The 23,492-nt window shown below is 43.4% G+C and overlaps 1 protein-coding gene across 3 annotated transcripts in view; it reads left to right on the top strand.

Moving 5' to 3' along the window:
- LOC134354631 (2-5A-dependent ribonuclease-like) overlaps positions 1–23,492 on the top strand; it is a 60,424-nt gene that overhangs the window by 1,811 nt on the left and 35,121 nt on the right. The window contains exon 1 of one of the 3 annotated variants that reach the window (XM_063063663.1): positions 1,815–1,960. The exons of 1 other annotated variant lie outside the window; for it this stretch is intronic. The gene's annotated coding sequence lies outside the window, so the exon portion shown is untranslated. Of the gene's footprint in view, positions 1–1,814; positions 1,965–23,492 lie in introns of those variants that run through there. One more of the 3 variants, XM_063063665.1, reaches the window with a different exon arrangement.

Raw genomic sequence — 23,492 nt, 5'->3', positions numbered from 1 at the left:
TTTCACAACATATGCCAGTGATATTAAACCTGATTCTGATTATCCATCCAAAACACTCATCAACTCTTCAAGTATATTCGCAACAACCCAGCAGGCAGGTCATTGTGCTCAACCCCTTGTCATTAAACATGCAAATCTATTTATACACGTTTGAAATAATTAAGTTATTTTTAAAAGTAAGTGCAGAAATTTAATTTTAAAAAGTAATCAGAGCCATAAATTAAATAAACTTCTTCAGAGGGTGGTGGGAGTGCAGAATGAGCTGCCAGCACAAGTGGAGTCTGTGAACGTGAATTCAACTTTTAAGAGAAGTTTGAATAGGTACATGGATGGCAGGGGTATGGAGGGATATGGTCTGGATGCAGATAGGTGGGACTAGGCAGCTTAAATAGTTTGGCGCAGACTAGATGGGCTGAAGGACATGTTTCTGTACTGTAGTTCTGTATGACTCTGACCTTGGAGGTAAGAAAGAGTAGCAAGAATGGGCCTATCATTGCCTCAAATTGGGTCATGGTTGGTGCAATCTTAATCTCAGGACATTTTCTTGAGCTCTCCCCATACTTCCAGACTTCAACTTGAATATATTTAGTGATAAGCCCTTCACAGTTCATCCTACTGAGTTCAGGCTGACCATCAATCACCCATGTAGAGTTATCTCTCTTCCCTTCTTGTATCCCTCTCCCCACGTTCCAACCTTTGGGATGTAGAAGGAAACTAGAGCACCCAGGGGAAACTTAATACAGTCACAAGGAGAATGTGCAAACTCCATACAGTCAGCACCTGAGATCAGGTTCTAAAGCTGTGAACACCTTGTTCCTCTAGAGCCATCCTCTCAGCATCACACTTACTGCTCCCCTAAAAACGTATGTTTCAATAAATTCATGTTTTATTGCTCTAAATTCAAATATATATAGATATATAGATCAATCTTTCTTCATGTCCATTGAACTCATTAATAAATCTTCTGAAGCTTCTAACACTGCCTCCAATAATTTCTCAAAGGTAGAGTCGAAAACTAGACTAATTATTAAATGTGTAATGAGTTCATAGAACTATCAGGACCATGTTAGGTCTTAGCCGAACAATCCATTACCCCTCTCCTACAAATTATTTTCTTTTGCATTCCTACCAACTCCCCTTTCATTCTCTTGCCATCCTGAAACGTTAAGTAGTGGAGCTGTATTCACTAAACAATGGTCTGATGTGGGTGTCTTTACTGTCCAGCTGCTCCAGAGTGTAGAACCAGGGAGATAGTATCTGCCGTAGGCCTGTTTTGGCAGTAGGCAAACTGCAGTAAGTTGAGGTTGTCCGGAATGCTGGAATTGGTGCTGCCATGACCAGCCTCTTGAAGCACTTCATCAGTAGTCATTAAGCCACGTTATCTTAGCACCAGGATGATCATGGTCTTCTTAAAGCAGGAGGGTACCACAGTCTGAAGCAGGCTGAGGTTTAAAAAAAAATGTCTGCAAATGTGCCTGCCAGGTGATCTACAGAGGATCTAAGAGGCATGGCCTTGGACACCATCTGGCCCAAAGCTTTCTGTGGATTCACGCTCTATATGGCTGATCTTACTTCTGTGAAGGTGACAGTAGATTCAGCTGCAGTGTTGGAGGCGTGGCAGGTGATAGGTAAAACTGGGAGGGGGTGGGGTAAAGTAAAAAGCTGAGAAGTTGACTGGTGAAAGAGATAAAGAGCTGGAGGAGGAGGAATCTGATAAGGAGAGGACAGAAGACCGTGGAAGAAAGGGAAGGGGAGGAGCACCAGAGGGAGATGATGGGCAGGAAAGAAGTGATTACGAAATAGAACTGCCGCCTTTCCTTTCAGTGTGATGCAGTTGTAGCCGAGACATATTTGGTTAAATGTCACCCCACCTACAACTATCAAATCTATCGTAGAGCAGGAAGTAGATGTGTGTTCTTAGTTTTGAAGAAAACAATAAGGAACTTTTGACAAGCAGCTTGTAAGTCAGTAAAATTCTGATCATTTGTAAAGCTTTGCCTATTGGTGTTTCATATAATTTAAAAATTAGCTCGTTTTTTTTACATTTTTGCTTAACATGTTTTTAATTTCTTTGTAATTTGCCCAGTGTAAGACTTGATTCGTTTTATTTCTTAACTGTTTGGCTTGCTTTTGTGTGATTTAGCTGGTTTTAAACTGAAGCAGGAAAGGGTGATTGTTTCCTTCTGAAATTCCAGTTGTTTAAACATCTGCCCAAAGAGGGGTTTAAACTTGATTGATTGCAGAATGTAGGAAATGAACATTCCAAGTCCATGGCTTGTAACTGTGTATTGCTCTCAGTTTGCTGTAGTTTTCAAACAATTTGATGCTTTGAACTGCCAAATATAGTCACAAAGATATTATTGTGACTTTCAAGCAGCGACTTGGAAAGTGTTGAGAAGAGTCAATAAAGTTCATAGACAATTGCACAGTCAATCAAATATTTTTACTTTTACAGAAGCCGTCAGCATAAAAGGACCAATTTTGCATAGCTATCAACTCCTAGTACCTCCAAACTCTTTCTCTGTTATCCTCATGATATTTCTAAAGTATTTATCCATTTTTTAAAGCTGTGAGAGCTGCCGGTCATTCCACATAAAATACCACTAATTCTCAGATGCCTTGAGTTCTTTTATAAATAACTTTTATTTTTTGTCTAATAACAAACAAGAGAAAATTTCAGATGCTGGAAATCCAAGCCACATACGCAGAATGCTGGAGGAACTCAGCATGCCATGCAGCAACTATGGAAAAGAGTATAGTCAACGTTTTGGACTGAGACCCTTCAGCAGGGCTGGAGAAAAAAAAGTCGAGGAGTCAGAGTAAGAAAGTGGGGTGAGGGGAGGAAGAAACACAAGGTGATAGGTGAAACCGGGAGGGTGGAAGGGGTGAGGTAAAGAGCTGGCGGGGCGGGGGGGGGAGTGATTGGTGGAAATACAGGGCCGGAGAAGGGAGTATCTGATAGGAGAATTCGGAAGGCCGTGGAAGAAAGAAAAGGGGGAGGAGCACTATGGGGAGGTGATAAGTAGGTAAGGTGATAATGTGAGAAAGGGAAATGGGAATGGGGAATGGTGAGGGGGGTGTGTATACCAGAAGTTTGAGATGTTCATGCCATCAGTTTGGAGGCTACCCAGATGGTTCTCCCAACCCGAGAGGGGCCTCGTCACGACAGTCGAGGAGGCCATGGACTGACATGTTGGAATGGGACTGGGAAGTGGAATTAAAATGGGTGGCCATTGGGAGATCCTGCTTTTTCTGACAGATGGAGCGTAAGTGCTCAGCAAAGCGGTCTCCCAACCTATGTCGACTCTCACCAATATACAGGAGGCCACACCGGGAGCACCGGATACAGTATATGACCCCAACAGCCTCACAGGTGAAGAGTCACCTCACCTGGAAGGACTGTTTGGGGCCCTGATGGTAGTGAGGGAGGAGGTGTAGGGGCAGGTGTAGCACTTGATCCGCTTGCGAGGAGAAGAGCCATGAGGGAGATCAGTGGGGAGGGATGAATGGACAAGGGAGTCATGAAGGGAATGATCCCCATGGAAAGCAGAAAGTTTTGTCTGCTTACTAATTCATGAGATGTGGCTATTGCTAGCTTCATGTTTATTTTTGTTTTACCTTTAATTCAGAGTCAAAGTCAAATTGATGTTCATTTATTTATCATACATACATCAAAACATGCCCCATTTGTGTTGTTACGTAACCCGTGAAGAACCAGCAGAAACAGAGAACACCTTGGAGTCCAGTATTGCTATTAACTAATAATATTTATTCGTAACTACACAATACAGAAATATAAATGTAGATAAATCAAACAGGTTAGCAATGATATATAAATAAATAAATAAATAAATGTGTGTGTGTGTGTGTGTGTGTGTGTGTGTGTGTGTGTGTGTGTGTGTGTGTGTGTAAGTATATCAGTAAGTGTGGAAATATATATGAAAAACAAAGCTGCTTCAAGTCTAGGGGTAAAAAGATACAGTCTTACGATGATGAGTAAAGTTCAGTTCAGTTCAGTTCATGGTATTGAGTTGAGTAGTGATGGAGAGAGAGGGAGAGATTTGAGTCTTCAGTTGAGCTGACCCCGTCGATCTTCTCGTTGTCCTCCGAAATCCTTTAAAAGTCACCGTCTATGACCACAACAAAGGGGACTGGTTTCCTGTGGTGGAGCTATCAACCCAGGCAAAGGGTGGACACATGGGCAACTCCCCACCGATCAATCCCTTTTCTCACTGTAAGAGCCAACTGATCGATCCGCCTGATCAATCCTCCAAAAACCCACTTTTTCTGCGGGCACAACAAAGCTCATTCAGTGTCCAAAACATGTGCCTGAGGTCTATCATCTGACCTTCTATTTTATCTTCCCATGCTGAACATCCACTGTCACTTAAATAACTCCTCCTTCCTCTCTCTGTGTAAGAAATGCACAAGCAGGCGAATATCCTTGAGAAGTATCAACACGCTGCCGGAAAATCATAACATTGAGTGCCTATCAAATAACGCCGCCTTCGGTCACCATAGCAACTTACAAGTTGCTCAGCGCTGTCTCCAACTCAGCAGAAATCCGAAAGTTAGCCAGTTCTTTCTCGTGTCCTAAAATGACAGTCCAACAGTTAGTCTTCATCTCTCAAGCAGAATTCCTGTTGTTTGAGTCTTCATCTCTCTCTCTCTTTCTTTCTCTCTCTCTTTTCAAAACAAGATATCGGTGGTAAATATCTCTCTTTCTGTCTTTTCAAAAGCACAGTTCATAGGGGTAATTCAGGACCCCGTCACAGTGTCAACAACCTACAAACCTGAGGGTCTGCTGGGAGCAGCCCACAACCATCGCTCCACATTCAAGTGCCAATATAGCATGCCCACAATGTTCAACAGAGCAACACAGAACACAGCAAGCAATAGGGCAACAAAAAAATACCCTTTTCTCTCTCCCACACCAACCCACCCACATGGATGACATCTTATCTCCAGTGTTGAGGCTTCGGTCTTCGACCTCCAGCTTCCAATAGACCTTCAGGCTTCGATCTTTGGTAATGACCCCCAGAGTAGCCAATAACAGGACCCTGAACTCCAACCTTGAACATTGGGCTGGCCAACTCACTGACCCTGGGATCCACTGAACTGGGACAGACTGACACCCTTATATGTCCTTTGTCACCGGTCTGTGTCACTGGCCTTTGAGCGTTGAGTGAAAGCCTGAATTCCAGATGCCCCACATCCCATATCCATGTTGTTGGCCTTTGAGCCCAGAGGCCAAGACCCTGAATGTCCTTTGTCACTGACCCACATTGTGCTCCGGGAAGGGACCACTTGATTAGGTAGTCAAAAGCTAACTACATTGATGGGTCTGAAACCATCAATATAAACTAGACTGCTTAAGAATGACCAGTTTCCTTCGACAAGGACATTTGTGAAACAGAGGGTATTTATGACATTCTCGTAGTTATGTAATTATCATTACTAGTACTGGCTTTCTATTCCACATTTACTTAATAATTCATTTTAAGTTCCCCAGTTCTGGTGAGTGGTTTTCAAAATTGCTTATGCTGATCAATAATACAGGACTCTGTATACTGATTTCCTGATAAAGCCACGAGGTCTCTGAACCTACTATCCTCTCGTTATCTTTGTCTTTGCATAGCAACCATCCTGCTGCTGTAAATTATTTCCCTTAAATAATTTTATAACTCTTATTTTTGGACAACTCCATTAAATCTTTACTGAAGCACATCTCTGATGTCTCTATTGATGTATCAATAGTCTCTGTGAATACGAAGGTTGATCTCTAGGTTCCACCCGGAGAACCACTGGAGAATGGCTGACATATGACCCAACTCCATTGATCCATTAACATATTGAGTAACAAAACCTGTTAGTGTCAGTTTTAAAATTAGCAACTAACTTAGCATTAATTGCTGTTTCAATTCAGCAATATTATTGTGGTGCTAGGATGTTTTCTAACCATTTACTGAAAGGTTTAGTTTCAGTTTTACAGTCTGCTTCCTCATTCTGAACTCTCCTTTCAGCAGAAATAGAGTTTCTCTCACCAGTCAGTTCCCTTGTTCCTCCCTAGCGTCACACAGCACAGAAACAGGTACTTTGGCCCAGATGGTCCAAGATACCATTCCACTTAGACCATAAGACACAGGAGCAGAGTTAGGCTATCTGGTTCATCAAGTCTGCTCCGCCATTCAATCATGGGTGATCTTTTTTTCCCTTTCCTCCTCAACCCTAGTTCCCAGCCTTCTCCCCATAACCTTTGATGCCATGTCCAATCAAGAACCTATCAATCTCTGCCTTAAATACACCCAATGATCTGGCCTCCACAGATGCATGTGGCAACAAATTCCACAAATTCACCACCCTTTGGCTAAAGAAATTTCTCTGCATCTCTGTTTTGAAAGGGTGCCCCTCTATTCTGAAGCTGCGCCCTCTTGTCCTAGACTCTCCCACCATGGGAAACATCCTTTCTACATCTACTCTGTCTAGGCCTTTCAAAATTCGAAAGGTTTCCGTGAGATCCACCTTCATCCTTCTGAATTCCAGCGAATACAGATCCAGAGCCATCAAACATTCGTCGTATGATAACCCTTTTATTCGTGGAATCATTCTTGTGAATCTCTTCTGGACCTTCTCCAATAGGAGAACATCTTTTCTAAGATGAGGGGCCCAAAACTGTTCACAATACTCAATGTGAGGCCTCACCAGTGCCTTATAGTCATAGTCATACTTTATTGATCTGGGAGGAAATTGGTTAAAGCCCCAGCATCACATCCTTGCTCTTGTATTCTAAACTCTTGAAATGAATACTAACATGACATTTGCCTTCCTCACCACTGACTCAACCTACAAATGAACCTTTAGGGTGTTCTGCACAAGGACACTCAAGTCCCTTTGCATCTCAGATTCCTGGATTTTCTCCCCATTTAGAAAATAGTCCGCACATTTATTTCTACTACCAAAGTGCATGACCATGCATTTTTCACTTGTTTACATTTGATCTATATCCCTCTGAATCTTTTCCATCCATGTACCTACCTAAGTGTCTTTTAGATCAGTGGTCCCCAACCTCCGGGCCGCGAAGCATGCAGGGGTGCAGCGGTAGCCGGAACGCACCCAGCACATCTTTATGAAAAAAGCCGAAATAAACAAGCTAATAATAATAATAATAATAATAATAAAATAAATAATAAATGGCTCATGTAAAATTGGTAAATTGGTTATTCAAGTCAAGTCAAGTCACTTTTTATTGTCATTTCGACCATAACTGCTGGTACAGTACACAGTAAAAACGAGACAATGTTTTTCTGGACCATGGTGCTACATGAAACAATACAAACACTACACTGAGCTATGTAAAACAACACAAAAACTACACTAGACTACAGACTTACCCAAGACTGCATAAAGTGCACAAAACAGTGCAGGCATTACAATAAATAATAAACAAGACAATAGGCACAGTAGAGGGCAGTAGGTTGGTGTCAGTCCAGGCTCTGGGTATTGAGGAGTCTGATGGCTTAGGGGAAGAAACTGTTACATAGTCTGGTCGTGAGAGCCCAAATGCTTTCGTGCCTTTTGCCAGATGGCAGGAGGGAGAAGAGTTTGTATGAGGGGTGCGTGGGGTCCTTCATAATGCTGTTCGCTTTGCGGATGCAGCGTATGATGTAAATGTCTATAATGGTGGGAAGAGAGACCCCGATAATCTTCTCAGCTGACCTCACTATCCGCTGCAGGGTCTTGCGATCCGAGATGGTGCAATTTCCAAACCAGGCAGTGATGCAGCTGCTCAGGATGCTCTCAATACAACCTCTGTAGAATGTGGTGAGGATGAGGGATGGGAGATGGAATTTTCTCAGACTTCGCAGAAAGTAGAGACGCTGCTGGGCTTTCTTTGCTATGGAGCTGGTGTTGAGGGACCAGGTGAGATTCTCCACCAGGTGAACACCAAGAAGATTATTATCATGTGTACAGAGATACAATGTAAAAATTAACTTCTATACTGATCAACATTGCACTGAGGTCATACAAGATAAATAGTCATAAGATGCAGAATTAAAGTGTTACTGTACAGAAAGTTGATAATGAGATGCAAGATCACAACAAGGTAGGTTGTAAGGTCAAGAGTCCATCTTATAGCACTAGGGAACCATTCAAGGGTTTCATAACAGCAGAGTAGAAGCTGTCCTTGAATCTGGGTGGAATTTGCTTTCAGGCTTCTGTATCTTCTGCCTGAAGGTGGGTGGGGTAGGTGGAACAAGAGAGAATCTTTGGTTGCTGGCCAGCAAGAAGTGTAGACAGAGTCCATGGAGAGGAGGTTGTTTTGTATAACGTACTGAGCTGTGTCCAGTACAGTTTCTTGCATCATGAAGAGAACAGTTGCCATACCAAGGTCAAAATGTGTCCTGATAGGATTCCTTCTATGGTGCATCAATGAAAATTGGTGAGGGTCGAGAAGGACATGGCAAATTTCTATAGCCTCCTGGGGAAGTAGGGGTACTGGTGAGCCTTCTTGGTTGTGGTGTTAAGCGATTGTACAGGAGAAATTTTTGGTGATGTTCAATCCAAGGAACTCTCAACTCTTAACTCTCTCAACTTCAGCATTGTTGCTGTAAACAAACAGTGAGCACCACCCCACTTCCTGAAATCAATGCCAGCTCTTTCATTTTGCTGACATTGAGGGAAAGTTTTTGTTATAGTATCATGGCACGAGGTTCCTTATCTCCTTCTTGTACTCCGATGTGGCCAAGTGGTTAAGGCATTGGACTAGCAACCTGAAGGTCGTGAGTTCGAGCCCCAGCCGAGGCAATGTGTTGTGTCCTTGACCAAGGCACTCAATCACACATTGCTCTGCGACGACACTGGTGACAAGCTGTATGGGTCCTAATTCCCTTCCCTTGGACAACATTGGTGTCCTGGAGAGGGGAGATTTGTAGCATGGGCAACTGCTGGTCTTCCATACAACCTTGCCCAGGCCTGCACCCTGGAGAGTGAAGACTTTCCAGGCGCAGATCCATGGTCTCGCAAGACTAACAGATGCCTTTATTACTCCGACTTAGCTTTATTTGAGATATGGCTCACTACAGTAGCATTGTCTGCAAACTCTCAGATGAAGTTACAGCAGGTTCGAGCCAGTCAGTCATGAGTGTAAAAGGGATAGAGTAGGGGGCTGAGAACACAGCCTTGTGGGGAGCTAGTGTTGAGAACAATCACAGCAGAGGTATTGTTCTCTATCCTTACCGATTGAAGTGTGTTGGTCACTAAATCCATAAGACATAGACTTAGGAGCAGAATTAGGCCACTTGGCACATTGAGTCTTCTCCGCCATTCCATTGTGGCTGATTTATTAGCCCTCTCAACCCAATTTTTCTATTTTCTCCACGTAACCTTTGATGCCCCGACTAACTAAAAACCTATTAACCTCCGCTTTAAGTGTACTCAATGACTGGGCCTCCATAACAGTTCCTGACAATGAATTCCACAGATTCACCACCCTCTGGCTAAAAAAATTCCTGCTAAATGGACATCCCTCTATTCTGAGGCTGTGCCCTCTGGTCCTAGACTTAACCACCATAGAAAACATCCTCTCCACATCCACTTTATTTACACTTTCAATATTCAATATGTTTCAATGCGATTCCCCCTCATTCTTCTAAATTCCAGTGAGTACAGGCCCAGAAACATCAAATTCTCCTCACACAGTAACCTTTTCATTCATGGAATCATTCTCGTGAACCTCCTCTGGACCCTCTCCAGTGCTGACACATCTTTTCTTAGACAGGGTGCCCACAACTGCTCACAATCCTCCAAGTGTGGTCTGACCAAAGCCTTATAAAGCCTCAACATTACATCCTTGCTTTTATATAATCTAGTCCTCTCGAAATGAATGCTGACATTGCATTTGCTTTTCAACCACTAGGCTCTTGAACCAGAGGGGATAACTTCACTCAGCTTCACTCACACCATCACTGAACAGTTCCCACAACCTATGGACTCTCTTTCAAGGACTCTTCACATCATGTTCTCGATATTTATTGCCTATTTATTTATTTATTCATTTGTTTGTTTATTTGTGTTATTAATTTGTTCATTCATTCATTTATTTTTGTATTTGCCCAGTTTGTTGTCTTTTGCACATTGGTTCTTTGTCTGTCCCGTTAGCTGTGGTCTTTCATTGATCCTGCTGTGTTTCTTAGATTCGCTGTGTATGCCCACATGAAAATGAATCTCAGGGTTGTATATGGAGACATATATGTAGTTTGATAATAAGTTTACTTTGACTTCGAACCTTCTTCTTAGTCATGGCAACCTTTCTCGCTTCTGTCCTCTGACACTCTTGCATTTCAGGCATGCTGCTAGCGTCTTCCACAGTGAAGACTGACAAAAAATACTTATTAAGTTCATCCACCATTTATTTGTCCCCCATTACTACCTCTCCAGCATCATTTTCCAGTGGTCTAATATCCATTCTCGCTTCTCTTTTACTCTTTATATTATTGAAAAAAACTTTTGTTATCTTCTTTTCTATTTCATATTTCATCGTTTAACACTTTATAGTTCATTTTAGTTATAGAGTCATAGTCACAGAGTACAGACAAAAACAGGCCATTTGGCCCATGCCAAAACCATTTAACTGCCTACTCCCATTGACCCGTACCAGGACCATAGCCCTCCATATCCCTACTATCCAAACTTCTCTTAAACATAGAAATCAAGCTCCCACGGACCACTAGTGCTGGCAGATCATTTCGCACTCTCACAACCCTCTGAGTGAAGAAGTTTCCCTTCATGTTCCCCTTAAGCTTCTCATCTTTCACCATTAACGCATGACCTCTGGCTGTAGTCCCACCTAACCTCAGTGGAAAAAGTCTGCTTGCATTTACCAAATTTATACCCCTCATAATTTTGTATACCTTTATCAAATCTTCTCTCAATCTTCTGTGTTCCAAAGAATACAGTCCTAAGCTATTCAGTCTTTCCTTATAACTCAGGTCCTCTAGACCCGGCAACATCCTTTCAACCTTGTTTGCATCTTTTCTGTAGGTAGGTGACTAAAAGTGCACACAATACACCAAATTAGGCCTCACCAATGTCTCATACAACTTCAACCTAACATCCCAGCTTCTGTACTCAAAATATTGACTTATGAAGGCCAATGTGCCAAAAGCTTTCTTTACGACTCTATCTACCTGTGTTGCCACTTTCAATGCATTATGCATCTGTATTCCCAGATCCCTTTGTTCTTCCACAATCTTCAGTCTTTAACATTCTAACATTCATTTAAGACCTACACTGGTTGGTCCTACCGAAGTGGAAACCTCACAAACAAGAGAAAATCTGCAGATGCTGGAGATCCAAGCAACATGCACATAATTCTGGAGGAACTCAGCAGGTCAGGTAGAATCTATGGAAAAGAGTACAGTGGACGTTTCAGGCTGAAACCCTTTGTCAGGACTGGGGGAAAAAGCTGATGAGTAGATTTAATAGGTGGGGGGGGAGGGGAGAGAGAAACACAAGACGATAGGTGAAACCTGGAGGGGGAGGGATGAAGTAAAGAGCTGGGAAGTTGATTGGTGAAAGAGACAGAAGGCTATGGAAGAAGAAAAAGGGGGAGGAGCACCATAGGAAGGTGATAGCAAAGAGATATGGTGAGAGAGGAAAATGGGGATGGGAAATGGTGAAGGGTGTGGGGGGCATTACCAGAAGTTCGAGAAATCGATCTTCATGCTGTCAGGTTGAAGAATATCCAAATGAAATATAAAGTGTTGTTCCTCCAATCTAAGTGTGGCCTCATCATGACAGTGGAGGAGGCCATGGATGGACATATCGGAATGGGAATGGGAAGTGGAATTAAAATGGATAGCCACTGGGAGATCCCGCTTTTTCTGTTAGATGCTTGGCGAAGCGGTCTCCCAATCTATGTTGGGTCTTACTGATACACAGGAGACCACAGGAACACTGAATACAGTAGATGACCCCAACAGACTCACAGGTGAAGTGTTGCCTCACTGGAAGAACTGTTTAGGCTCTGGATGGTAGTGAGGTGGGAGGTATAGGGGCAGGTGTAGCACTCATTCCACTTGCCAGGAGGGAGTTCAGTGGGAAGGGTAGAATGAACAAGGGAGTCACGTAGATGCCTGCGGAAAGCAGAAAGTGAAGAGGGAGGGAAAGATGTGTTTGGAGGTGGGATCCGGTTTGAGATGGTGGAAGTTTTGGAGAATTATGTGCTGGACCTGGAGACTGGTGGGGTGATAGGTGAGGCTCTAACCTATCCCTGTTAGAGTGGCGGGAGGATGGGGTAACAGCAGTTGTACATGAAATGGAAAAGATGCGGTTGAGGGCAGCATTGATGGTGGAGGGAAGCCCCTTTCTTTGAAAAAGGAGGACATGGAACCATAGAACCATAGAAACTACAGCACAGAACAGGCCTTTTGGCCCTTCTTGGCTGTGCCGAACCATTTTCTGCCTAGTCCCACTGACCTGCACACGGACCATATCCCTCCATACACCTCCCATCCATGTATCTGTCCAATTTATTCTTAAATGTTAAAAAAGAAGCCGCATTTACCACCTCGTCTGGCAGCTCATTCCATACTCCCACCACTCTCTGTGTGAAAAAGCCCCCCCCAATGTTCCCTTTAAACTTTTCCCCCCTCACCCCTAACTCATGTCCTCTGGTTTTTTTCTCCCCTTGCCTCAGTGGAAAAAGCCTGCTTGCATTCACTCTATCTATACCCATCATAATTTTATATACCTCTATCAAATCTCCCCTCATTCTTCTACGCTCCAGGGAATAAAGTCCTAACCTATTCAACCTTTCTCTGTGACTGAGTTTCTCAAGTCCCGGCAATATCCTTGAAAACCTTCTCTGCACTCTTTCAACCTTATTTATATCCTTCCTGTAATTTGGTGACCAAAACTGAACACAATACTCCGGATTCGGCCTCACCAATGCCTTATACAACCTCATCATAACATTCCAGCTCTTATACTCAATACTTCGATTAATAAAGGCCAATGTACCAAAAGCTCTCTTTACGACCCTATCTACCTGTGACGCCACTTTTAGGGAATTTTGTATCTGTATTCCCAGATCCCTCTGTTCCACGGCACTCCTCAGTGCCTTACCATTAACCCTGTATGTTCTACGTTGGTTTGTCCTTCCAACGTGTAATACCTCACACGTCTGTATTAAACTCCATCTGCCATTTTTCAGCCCATTTTTCCAGCTGGTCCAAGTCCCTCTGCAGGCTCTGAAAACCTTCCTCACTGTCTACTACACCTCCAATCTTTGTATCATCAGCAAATTTGCTGATCCAATTTACCACATCATCATCCAGATCATTGATATAGATGACAAATAACATCTCCTTCATTCTAGAATGAAAAGCCACATCCTGAGAGTAGATGCGGTGGAGACGGAAGAATTGAAAAATGGGGATAGCGTTTTTACAAGTAGTAGGGTGGGACGAGATGTAGTCTAGGCAGCTGTGAGAGTCTGTGGGTTTGCAATAGACATCAATGGATAAGCTGTCTCCAGAGATAGAGACAGTGAGATTGAGAAAGGGAAGGGAGGTGTCAGAAATGGACCAGATAAATTTGAGGGCAGGGTGGAAGTTGGAGGCAAAGTGAATGAAGTCAAGAAGTTCAGCATGGGTGCAGGAAACAGCACGAAAGCAGTTGTCAATGTAGCGCAGGAAAAGTACAGCACGGTCACCAGTGTAGGCTTGGAACATAGACTGTTCCACATAGCCAACAAATAGACGGGCATAGCAGGGACCCATGCGAGTGCTTATGGCTACAGTTTTTGTTTGAAGGAAGTGGGAGGAGCCAAAGGAGAAAGTATTTAGAGTGAAGTCAAGTTCTATTAGGTGGAGGATAGTGGTAGTGGAAGGGAGCTGGTTAGGTCTAGTGTCCAGAAAGAAACGGAGAGCTTTGGCCCTTCCTGGTGGTGGATGGAGGTGTATAGGGACTGCACATCAGAGTAAAAGTAAGATGAGGGCCAGGGAACCTGAAATAATTGAAAACCTCACACTTGTCTACATTAAATTCCTTCTGGCACAGTTGCCTCATTCTCCCTTAAGAATACTTCTTCATCTTTGTGATGCTCTGTATCTATCCTGCACCTTCCAAATTGCCCACAGAAACTGCATCCATTGTTCTGTCATCATCTCTGATACATCCCATTCCAATCAACTTTGGCCACCTGCTCTCTCATGCCTCAATAATTCACTTTACTCCACTGTGATTCTTATACATCTGACTTTATCTTCTCCCTCTCAAACTGCAGGGTGAATTCTATCATATTATGATATTTGCCTCTGAAGGGTTCCTTTATCTTAAATCCCCTAATCAAATCTGGTTCATTATATAACACACAATCCAGAATTGTTTTTTTCCTAGTGGGCTCAACCGCAGACTGCTCTGCAATGCCATCTCATAGACATTCTACAAATTCCCTCTCTTGGGATCCAGCACCAACCTAATTTTCTGAATTATTTGCATATTATAGTCCAAGAACAGCATTCTCACATAAGCATCCTTCTTCTCCAGGTGTGTAAGGACGGTAGGCGAATTGTACGGGGTTCAGTGTGGGTGGTAATATGTTGCAGGTGTAGTCCTTGACCAGCCTCTCAAAGCATTTGCTTATTATTGAGACGAGTACAACAGGACACCAGTCATTCAGACATGTTACCTTGGTCTTTTTCGGTACAGGAATAATGGTGGATGTTTTGAAGTGGGAGGGCACTCTACACTGGGAGAGGAAGAGGAAGAGATTAAAAATGTCGGTAAACACACCTGCCAGTTGTGCTGCGCACACTCTGAGTACCTGCCCCGGGATTCTATCTGGTCCCAAAGTCTTGCGACTGTCCACTCGTTGGAAACACCTGCGTACTTCAGCTTCAGAGATGACCAAGCTGCAGGTCGCATCAACGGCTCTCCTCAGTGGCTCAGTGTTGGCAACATCAAGTCGAGCGTAAAAAATATTTAGCTCATCTGGGAGAGAGGAGGCAATGTTGGAAACTCCACTGTGTTTAGCTTTGAAGTCTGTGATGGTGTGCAGACCTTGCCATAATCTGCGTGTGTTGTTGGTGGAGAGTTGAGTGTGGATCTTGTCCCTGTATTGTTGTTTCACTGCCTTGATGACTTTGTGCAGATCGTAGCTGCATTTATTGAGATTCTGTTGGTCACCGGCAATGTAAGCTCTGTGTCGTGCGTTAAGTGTTGTTTGCATGGAACTGTTGACCCAAGGTTTCTGGTTTGGATGGACCCTGACTGATTTCTGGGGGACAACATTCTCGATGCACTTCTGGACGAAACTCGTGACCCTCTTCCGTGAACTCGGAGACATCCTCATCATGGAAAACATTCCAGTCAATGTCACCAATGCAGTGTAGCATGGAGGCTGATTGGTCAGACCACCGGTGGACAATTTTAACTATGGCCGCCTCTTATTTCAGCTTCTGCCTGTACCTCGGCAGCAGCAAGATGGAGGAGTGATCCGATATTCCAAATGGCAGCTGAAGGAGCACTTTGTAAGCATTGTGGAAGGGACAGTAGCAGTGGTCGAGTATTCTATCTCCCCATATGCACACCTGGATGTGTTGGCAAAACTTCAGAGAGCCTTTAGTCAGCGACGCACTATTAAAGTCCTTGGCGACAGTGAAGGCAGCCTCCAGATGTGCAGTCTCCAGGGTGCTGATGGCCTCATACAGTTCCTTGAGAGCCGGGTCAGTATCAGCTTGCGTCGGACTATACACAGGTATGATAATAACAGCCGTGAACTTCCTAGACAGCCAGAAAGGCCTACACAGCAGCCCAAGGTATTCCAGATCTGGGGAATAAAAGGATTTGAGGGCATGCACATTCCCGGGGTTGCACCAAGTATTATTGACCATGAAGCATACTCCACCTCCTTTACTCTTCCCAGTTCCCAGAACAGGGAACTACAGTTCAGTATTCAACACCATAATTCCCTCCAGGCTCCAAAAGAAGCTCGGTGACCTTAGCCTTCACCCTGCCTCACCCCTCTGATCCTCAACACAGGAGCACCCCCCCCACCCCAGGGCTGTGTCCTAAGCCCCCTCCTTTACTCTCTGTATAGCCGTGCATGTGTCACCACCCACAACTTTAATCTGCTAATTAAATTTGCTGATGACACTACACTAATCTCAAATGACAGCCTACAGAAAAGAAATCAATGGTGTCAGGAAAACAACCTTTCCTTCAATGTCGCAAAAACAAAGGAGCTGGTTGTGGACTACAGAAGGAATGGAGACAGGCTAACTCCTATAGACATCAATGGATCTGGGGTTGAGAGGGTGGACAGCTTTAAATTCCTTGGCATTAACATTACTGAGGATCTCACGTGGTCCGTACATACCAGCTGTGTGGTGAAAAAGGCATAATAGTGCCTCCTACACCTCAGACGGTTGAAGAAATTTGGTATAGGCCCCCAAATCCTAAGACCTTTCTATAGGAGCACAATTAAAAGCATCCTGACTGGCTGCATCACTGCCTGCTAGGGAACTGTACTTCCCTCAATCATAGGGCTCTACAGAGAGTGGTGCAGATAGCCCAGCGTATCTGTAGATGTGAACTTCCCACTATTCAGGACATTTACAAAGACAGGTGTGTAAAAAGAGCCCAAAGGATCATTGAGGACCCAAGTCACCCCAACCACAAACTGTTTCAGCTGCTGCCATCCAGGAAATGGTACTGTAGCATAAAAGCCAGGACCAACAGTCTCCGGGACAGCTTCTTCCATCAGGCCATCAGACTGATACAATTGTATTTCTACGTTATATTGACTGTCCTGTTGTACATACTATTTGTCATAAATTACTCTACTATAATTTGCACATTGCACATTTAGACGGAGACGTAATGTAAAGATTTTTACCCCTCATGTATATGAAAGATGTAAGAAATAAAGTCAAATCAATTCAATTTAACTCATGACTATCGTGACATTGCCCATTTTACAAGCATTTTCTATCTCCCACTGTAATTTGTATCCCACATCCTAGCTGCCGTGGGGGGACCTGTATCTAATTCCTCTCAGAGTCTATTTACCCTTGCAGTTGTTAACTCTACCCACAAGGATTCTATATCTTCTCATCCTATGTCACCTCTTTAGTAGGATTGATTTCATTTTTTACCAACAGAGCCACGCCGCCCCCTCTGCCCACCTGCGTGTGCTTCCAATACAATGTGTATCCTTGGATGTTAAGCTCACAACTATGATCTTCTTCAGCCAGGACTCAGTGATACCCACAATGTCATACCTGCCAATCTGTAACTGTGCTACAAGATCATCTACATTATTCCGTATACTGCGTGCATTCAAATGTAACACCTTCAGTCCTGTATCCGTCACCCTTTTCGATTTACCTCCAAGTTACACTTCAACTCATCTCACTAACTACAATTTTGCCCTATCATCTGCCAGTTCTTCCTCACAGTCTCACTACACAATGCATGGAATCGACTTCTGTAGCAATTGTCCTATCCTCAGCCCTATTGCTCTAGTTCTCATTAACCTGCCAAATTAGTTTAATTAACTCCAGCCTCCCTTGTGGGTTTAGGTGCATTGGAGTCCTGTGTTTAGTGCTTTGGAGATGAGTTTGCTTGGGATTATAGTACAGAAGAAAGATCTGTAGTTAATAAACTATAGTCTAACATACATCTTTACTGTGCATGTGCTTCAGGGATGAGTAGGGCCAGGGAGATAATATGCACCGCAGACCCATTTCCGTGATAGGTGAATTGCACTGGGTCGATGTTGTCTGTGAGGCTAGAGTTAATGCATGGCATATCCAGTATCTTGAAGCATTTCATGATGACAATTTAAAATGCCTCTTTCCCAATGCACATTAATAAAACACTCATCCTCTCCTGCACCCATAACACCTGATGACATCATGGGTCCTTCTGTTAAGGAGACTGGGCCAGCATGTCAAGTGTATATCAGTATACAGTATACGTTTAGTTAATTTTACATTTTTTAGGTGAAGTATGAAACTATGTTAACGCTATTGTTAACACTCTTGTAACCTTGAATCTGAGTCAGGAATACTGGTTATGTGACTCAAATTGTTTTTTCTTGACTATTATGTCACTGAAAAAGCTTCCAGTCCATAACTCAAAGCATCACTCACATTTTTATATACTTGTATTATTTTAAACTAACAAAGACTCATTTTGTTTTGTTTGTTTAGAGTAGAGAGAATGCCAGGCAGGATGTTGGTATGCTCCTCTTGCAGGATGTGGGAAGTCAGGGAGACCGGAGGTCTCTGCAGGACACCTGCAGGAAGTGCATCCAGCTGCAGCTCCCAACAAACCACGTTAGGGAACTGGAGCAGGAGCTGGATGACCTCCGGATCATTCGGGAGAATGAGGAGTTTATAGATAGTAGCTTCAGGGAGGCAGGTACGCCAAAGGAGCAACACACAGGTAATTGGGTTACCGTCAGGCGGGGGAAGGGGAAAGGGCAGGCAGAGCAGGGTTCCCCTGTGGCCATTCCCCTCAACAACAAGTATACCGATTTGGATACTGTTGCAGGGGATGACTTATCTCGAACAAGCTGCGGCAGCCGGATCTCTGGCACTGAGTCTGGTTCTGCAGTGCAGAAGGGAGGATGGAAGAAGAGGAGAGCGGTAGTGATAGGGGACTTGATAGAGGTACAGATAGGAGGTTCTGTGGTCATGACAGAGACTCCCGGGTGGTTTGTTGCCTCCTGGGTGCCAGGGTCAGGGATGTCTCTGATCGCGTGCACAGCATTCTGAAGTGGGAGGGTGATCAGCCAGATGTCATGGTACACATTGGTACCAATGACTAGGAAGAAAGAGTGAGGAGGTCCTGAAGAGTGAGTATAGAGAGCTTGGTAGGAAGTTAAAACGCAGGACCTCGAGGGTGGTAATCTCAGGATTGCTACCTGTGCCACGTGCCAGTGAGGGTAAGAATAGGATGCTGTGGCGGATGAACACGTGGCTGAGGAACTGGTGTAGGGGGCAGGGTTTCAGATTTCAAGATCATTGAGACCTCTTCTGGAGCAGGTGGGACCTGTACAAGAGAGATGCGTTGCACCTGAACTGCAAGGGGACCAATATCCTTGCAGGGAGGTTCGTTAGTGCTGTTGGGGAGGGTTTAAACTTGATTTGCAGGGGTATGGGAACCAGAGTGCCAGAGCAGATAGTGGAGCGGGGTGAAAATAAATGATGTTAAAAGTTCACGCAAAGTCACAAATAGAAGGGTTGTGTGTGGTGGTAATAATCTTCTGAGGTGTGTCTATTTCAATGCAAGGAGTATTGTGGGGAAGGCTGACGAGCTGAGGGTGTGGATTGACACATGGAATTACGACATTATAGCCATTAGTCAGGAGGAGCAGGACTTGGCTACAGGAGGGGCAGGACTGGCAGCTTAATGTTCCAGGGTTCCGATGTTTCAGACGTGATAGAGGCAGAGGAATGAAGGGTGGGGGGGGGGTGGCATTGCTAGTCAGGGAAAATGTTACAGCAGTGCTCAGGCAGGACAGATTAGAGGGCTTGTCTACCAAGGCCATATGTGTGGAGCTGAGAAACAGGAAAGGTATGACCACATTAGTGGGCTTGTATTATAGACCACCCAATAGTCAGCAAGAATTGGAGGAGCAAATCTGCAGAGAGATAGCAGACAACTGCAGGAAAACATAAAGTTGTGATAGTAGGAGATTTTAATTTTCCACGTATTGATTGGGACTCCCATACTGTTAAAGATCTAGATGGGTTAGAGTTTGTAAAATATGTTCAGGAAAGTTTTCTAAGTCAGTATATAGAGGTACCAACTAGAGAGGATGCAATATTAGATCTCCTATTAGGAAACAAGTTAGGTGACGGAAGTGTGTATAGGGGAACACTTTGGTTCCAGTGATCATAACGCCATTAGTTTCAACTTGATCATGGATAAAGATAGATCTGGTCCTTGGGTTGAGGTTCTAAACTGGAAAACGGCCAAATTTGAAGAAATGAGAAAGGATCTAAAAAGCGTGGATTAGGACAGGTTGTTCTCTGGCAAGGATGTGATTGGTAAGTGGGAAGCCTTCAAAGGAGAAATTTTGAGAGTGCAGAATTTGTATGTTCCTGTCAGGATTAAAGGCAAAGTGAATAAGAATAAGGAACCTTGGTTCTCAAGGGATATTGGAACTCTGATAAAGAAGGAGAGATGTATGACATGTATAGGAAACAGGGAGCAAATAAGGTGCTTGAGGAGTATAAAAAGTGCAAATAAATACTTAAGAAAGAAATCAGGAGGGCTAAAAGAAGACATGAGGTTGCTTTGGCAGTCATAGTGAAGGATAATCCAAAGAGTTTGTACAGATATATTAAGAGCAAAAGAATAAAATCGGTCCTCTTGAAGATCAGAGTGGTCGGCTATGTATGGAACCGAAAGAAATGGGGGAGATCTTAAATAGGTTTTTTGCATCTGTATTTACTAAGGAAACTGGCATGGAGTCAATGGAAATAAGGCAAACAAGTCGTCGTTGTCGTGGCTATCCCTCAAGGTCGAGGATGATGGTCTTCGTTCCGAAGAAGTGGCCCACAGAGCGAGGATGCCTGTGCATGTATTTGTTTGATGTGAACTTGATGTTGCATTCCAAGAAGCACACGATACTTCACAAATCAATCAACTGATTCCAATGGCATGGAAACCACGACGATTGGAGCTGATGGATTTGTTGCAGCCTTCATCCGCCTTCACAGCCGTTGAGTTCAAAGTAACTTCGTCCGCCTGTTCCACCGTTGAGGTCTTGGTTGGATTGTTCTTTGTCAGGGACTTCACCCTCGACCTTACCACCATGGGTGACCCTACCAGGAGCATAGCTCCAGACAGCATTGCTCTCGGGATCACAGGACCACACAAGCTTCGCCACCGTGACAAGGTGACAATCCATGGCAAACAAGTAGTGAGGTCATGGAACCTATACAGATTGAAGATGAGGAGGTGCTTGCTATCTTGAGGCAAATCAGAAAAGATAAATCCCCAGGACCTGACAGGGTATTCTCTCGGACCTTGAAGGAGACTATTGTTGAAATTGCAGGGGCCCTAGCAGATTTATTTAAAATGTCAGTATCTACTGGTGAGGTGCCGGAGGATTGGAGGATAGCTCATGTTGTTCTGTTGTTTAAAAAAGGCTCTAAAAGTAATCTGGGAAATTATAGGCCGGTAAGTTGACGTCAATGGTAGGTAAATTATTGGAAGGAGTACTAAGAGATAGGATCTACAAGTATTTGGATAGACAGGGACTTATTAGGGAGAGTCAACATGGCTTTGTGCTTGGTAGGTCATGTTTAACAAATCTATTAGAGTTTTTCGAGGAGGTTACCAGGAAAGTGGATGAAGGGAAAGCAGTGGATGTTGTCTACATGGACTTTAGTAAGGCCTTTGACAAGGTCCCACATGGGAGGTTAGTTAGAAAGATTCAGTCGCCAGGTAAACATGGAGAGGTAGTAAATTGGATTAGACATTGGCTCAATGGAAGAAGCCAGAGAGTGGTAGTGGAGGATTGCTTCTCTAAGTGGAGGCCTGTGACTAGTGGTGTGCCACAGGGTCCATTGTTATTTATCATTAATATCAATGATCTGGATGATAATGTGGTAAATTGGATCAGCAAATTTGCTGATGATACAAAGATTGGAGGTGTAGTGGAGAGTGAGGAAGGTTTTAAAGCTTGCAGAGGGATTTGGACTAGCTGGGAAAATGGGCTGAAAAATGGTAGATGGAGTTTAATACAGACAAGTGTGAGGTATTGCACTTTGGAAGGACAAACCAAGGTAGAACATACAAGGTAAATGGTAGGGCACTGAGGAGAGCAGCAGAACAGAGGGATCTGGAAATACAGATACAAAATTCCCTAAAAGTGGCGTCACAGGTAGATATGGTTGTAAAGAGAGCTTTTGGTACATTGGCCTTTATTAATCAAAGTATTCTTTCTTTTTCCAATATTTTATTAAATTTCATATACACAAATACAGAATTCATAAGGATACTTATTATAAACCAAAATAAGGTAGCACAAAATGCACTATATATAAATCACACTGATACAATCACGGTATCCCATATTCATGATCAATCAAATAAAATAAATTGAATTATGAAATACAATAATATGGTTAATTATATTTTTAAAAAATCAACACCCACTACCAAGACAAAGCTGGTTAGTAAAAAAAAACAAAAGAAAAAAAAGATCATATAGTGTCCCCCGCTTTTCAAACATTCACTTTATGAAACCTCACTGTTACGAAAGACCTACATTAGTTACCTGTTTTCGCTAACAGAAGGTGTTTTCACTGTTACAAAGAAAGGCAGCGTGCGATAAAAAAGTAGTGTCCGATAATAATCAGCGCACGCCCCAAGCAGCCACTCTCCCCCGGATTCGGAGCGGCATTCTCGCCAGCATTGCTTAAACACGTGCCTGTGAGTGTTGTGGTTTCACAAATGACAAGGAAGCGCCGAAGATTCTTCAAGAAATGTTTAAACTTTAATTTGCAAACTAAAGCTGAGACAGACAGTGGACCAGGCTGTGTAGTCTGTCACTGACTGCCCATTTGTCGTTTTCATACAGCATGCTTTATAGCCCCTCTGGGTTAGCATACCTCTATAAGTTTTTTTACTCTAACTAATAAATCAATCACTCTTATCTCTCTTACTTAGCTACATTTGTTTTTCTCGAGGGGTTAAAAGTACACAGGTTTCATTCAATGGTTACATCCCAAATACCATAGTAATCCCACGCACTCAGTAACAGACACTTAATGCATAGTAAAGGCATGGTCAACATCTGAATAAACACCTAATACGCAATGAAAGCACACTTTAAAATAAACACTTAGAAAACAGAGTTAAAATGTTTTCCAATACTCCGAGTACACACACAAAAGCTCAAATAAACTCCAGAATTTACTCCCAAATCTGGGTCAAACTATAATTTCTTGTGCTTAGAACTCGAAATGTTCTCTCCCTACCTTCCTAGGCCACTGAGACAAAAACCTGTCCCTTCGTGTCTGAGACAGGAAAAAAAGACTCAGGAGCCTTTACAGTCTACTGCCACATTATCATTTCCCTCCTGTACATCTTGCTTGTCGTGTAAGCTGTAACAGTACATCATTGGTGTTTCTCTTTCCACCGGGCTTGATTCAGCAATTTCCGGGAGTATCGGAAAGCGTTTTGTTGCGGCCCGCACTATAAGAGACTTGAGACACGGAAGAAAACAGCACAAAACAATTGCACAGCTTACCAATACAATACCTACAGTTATCGCTATCTTGGTTAGCCATGCTCCCCATTATCTGAAAAAGTACTACCACCTATAACTCCATCCTTAGGGTCTTCGGGCCTGTCCTCAGGACCAAAAATTCCCCTTATGGTCTGATCATACTCCTGTGGTACAGTGACAACTTCTTGTTTTTCTTGTCTGTCCCCTGCTATCCGTTCCTCTTCACCACTTACCT

Source organism: Mobula hypostoma, chromosome 12 (genome assembly GCF_963921235.1).
Source record: "Mobula hypostoma chromosome 12, sMobHyp1.1, whole genome shotgun sequence".
Lineage (NCBI taxonomy): Eukaryota > Metazoa > Chordata > Chondrichthyes > Myliobatiformes > Myliobatidae > Mobula > Mobula hypostoma.
The sequence above is the reverse complement of the archived record's forward strand: the minus strand, read 5'-3'. Positions and strand labels throughout refer to the sequence as shown.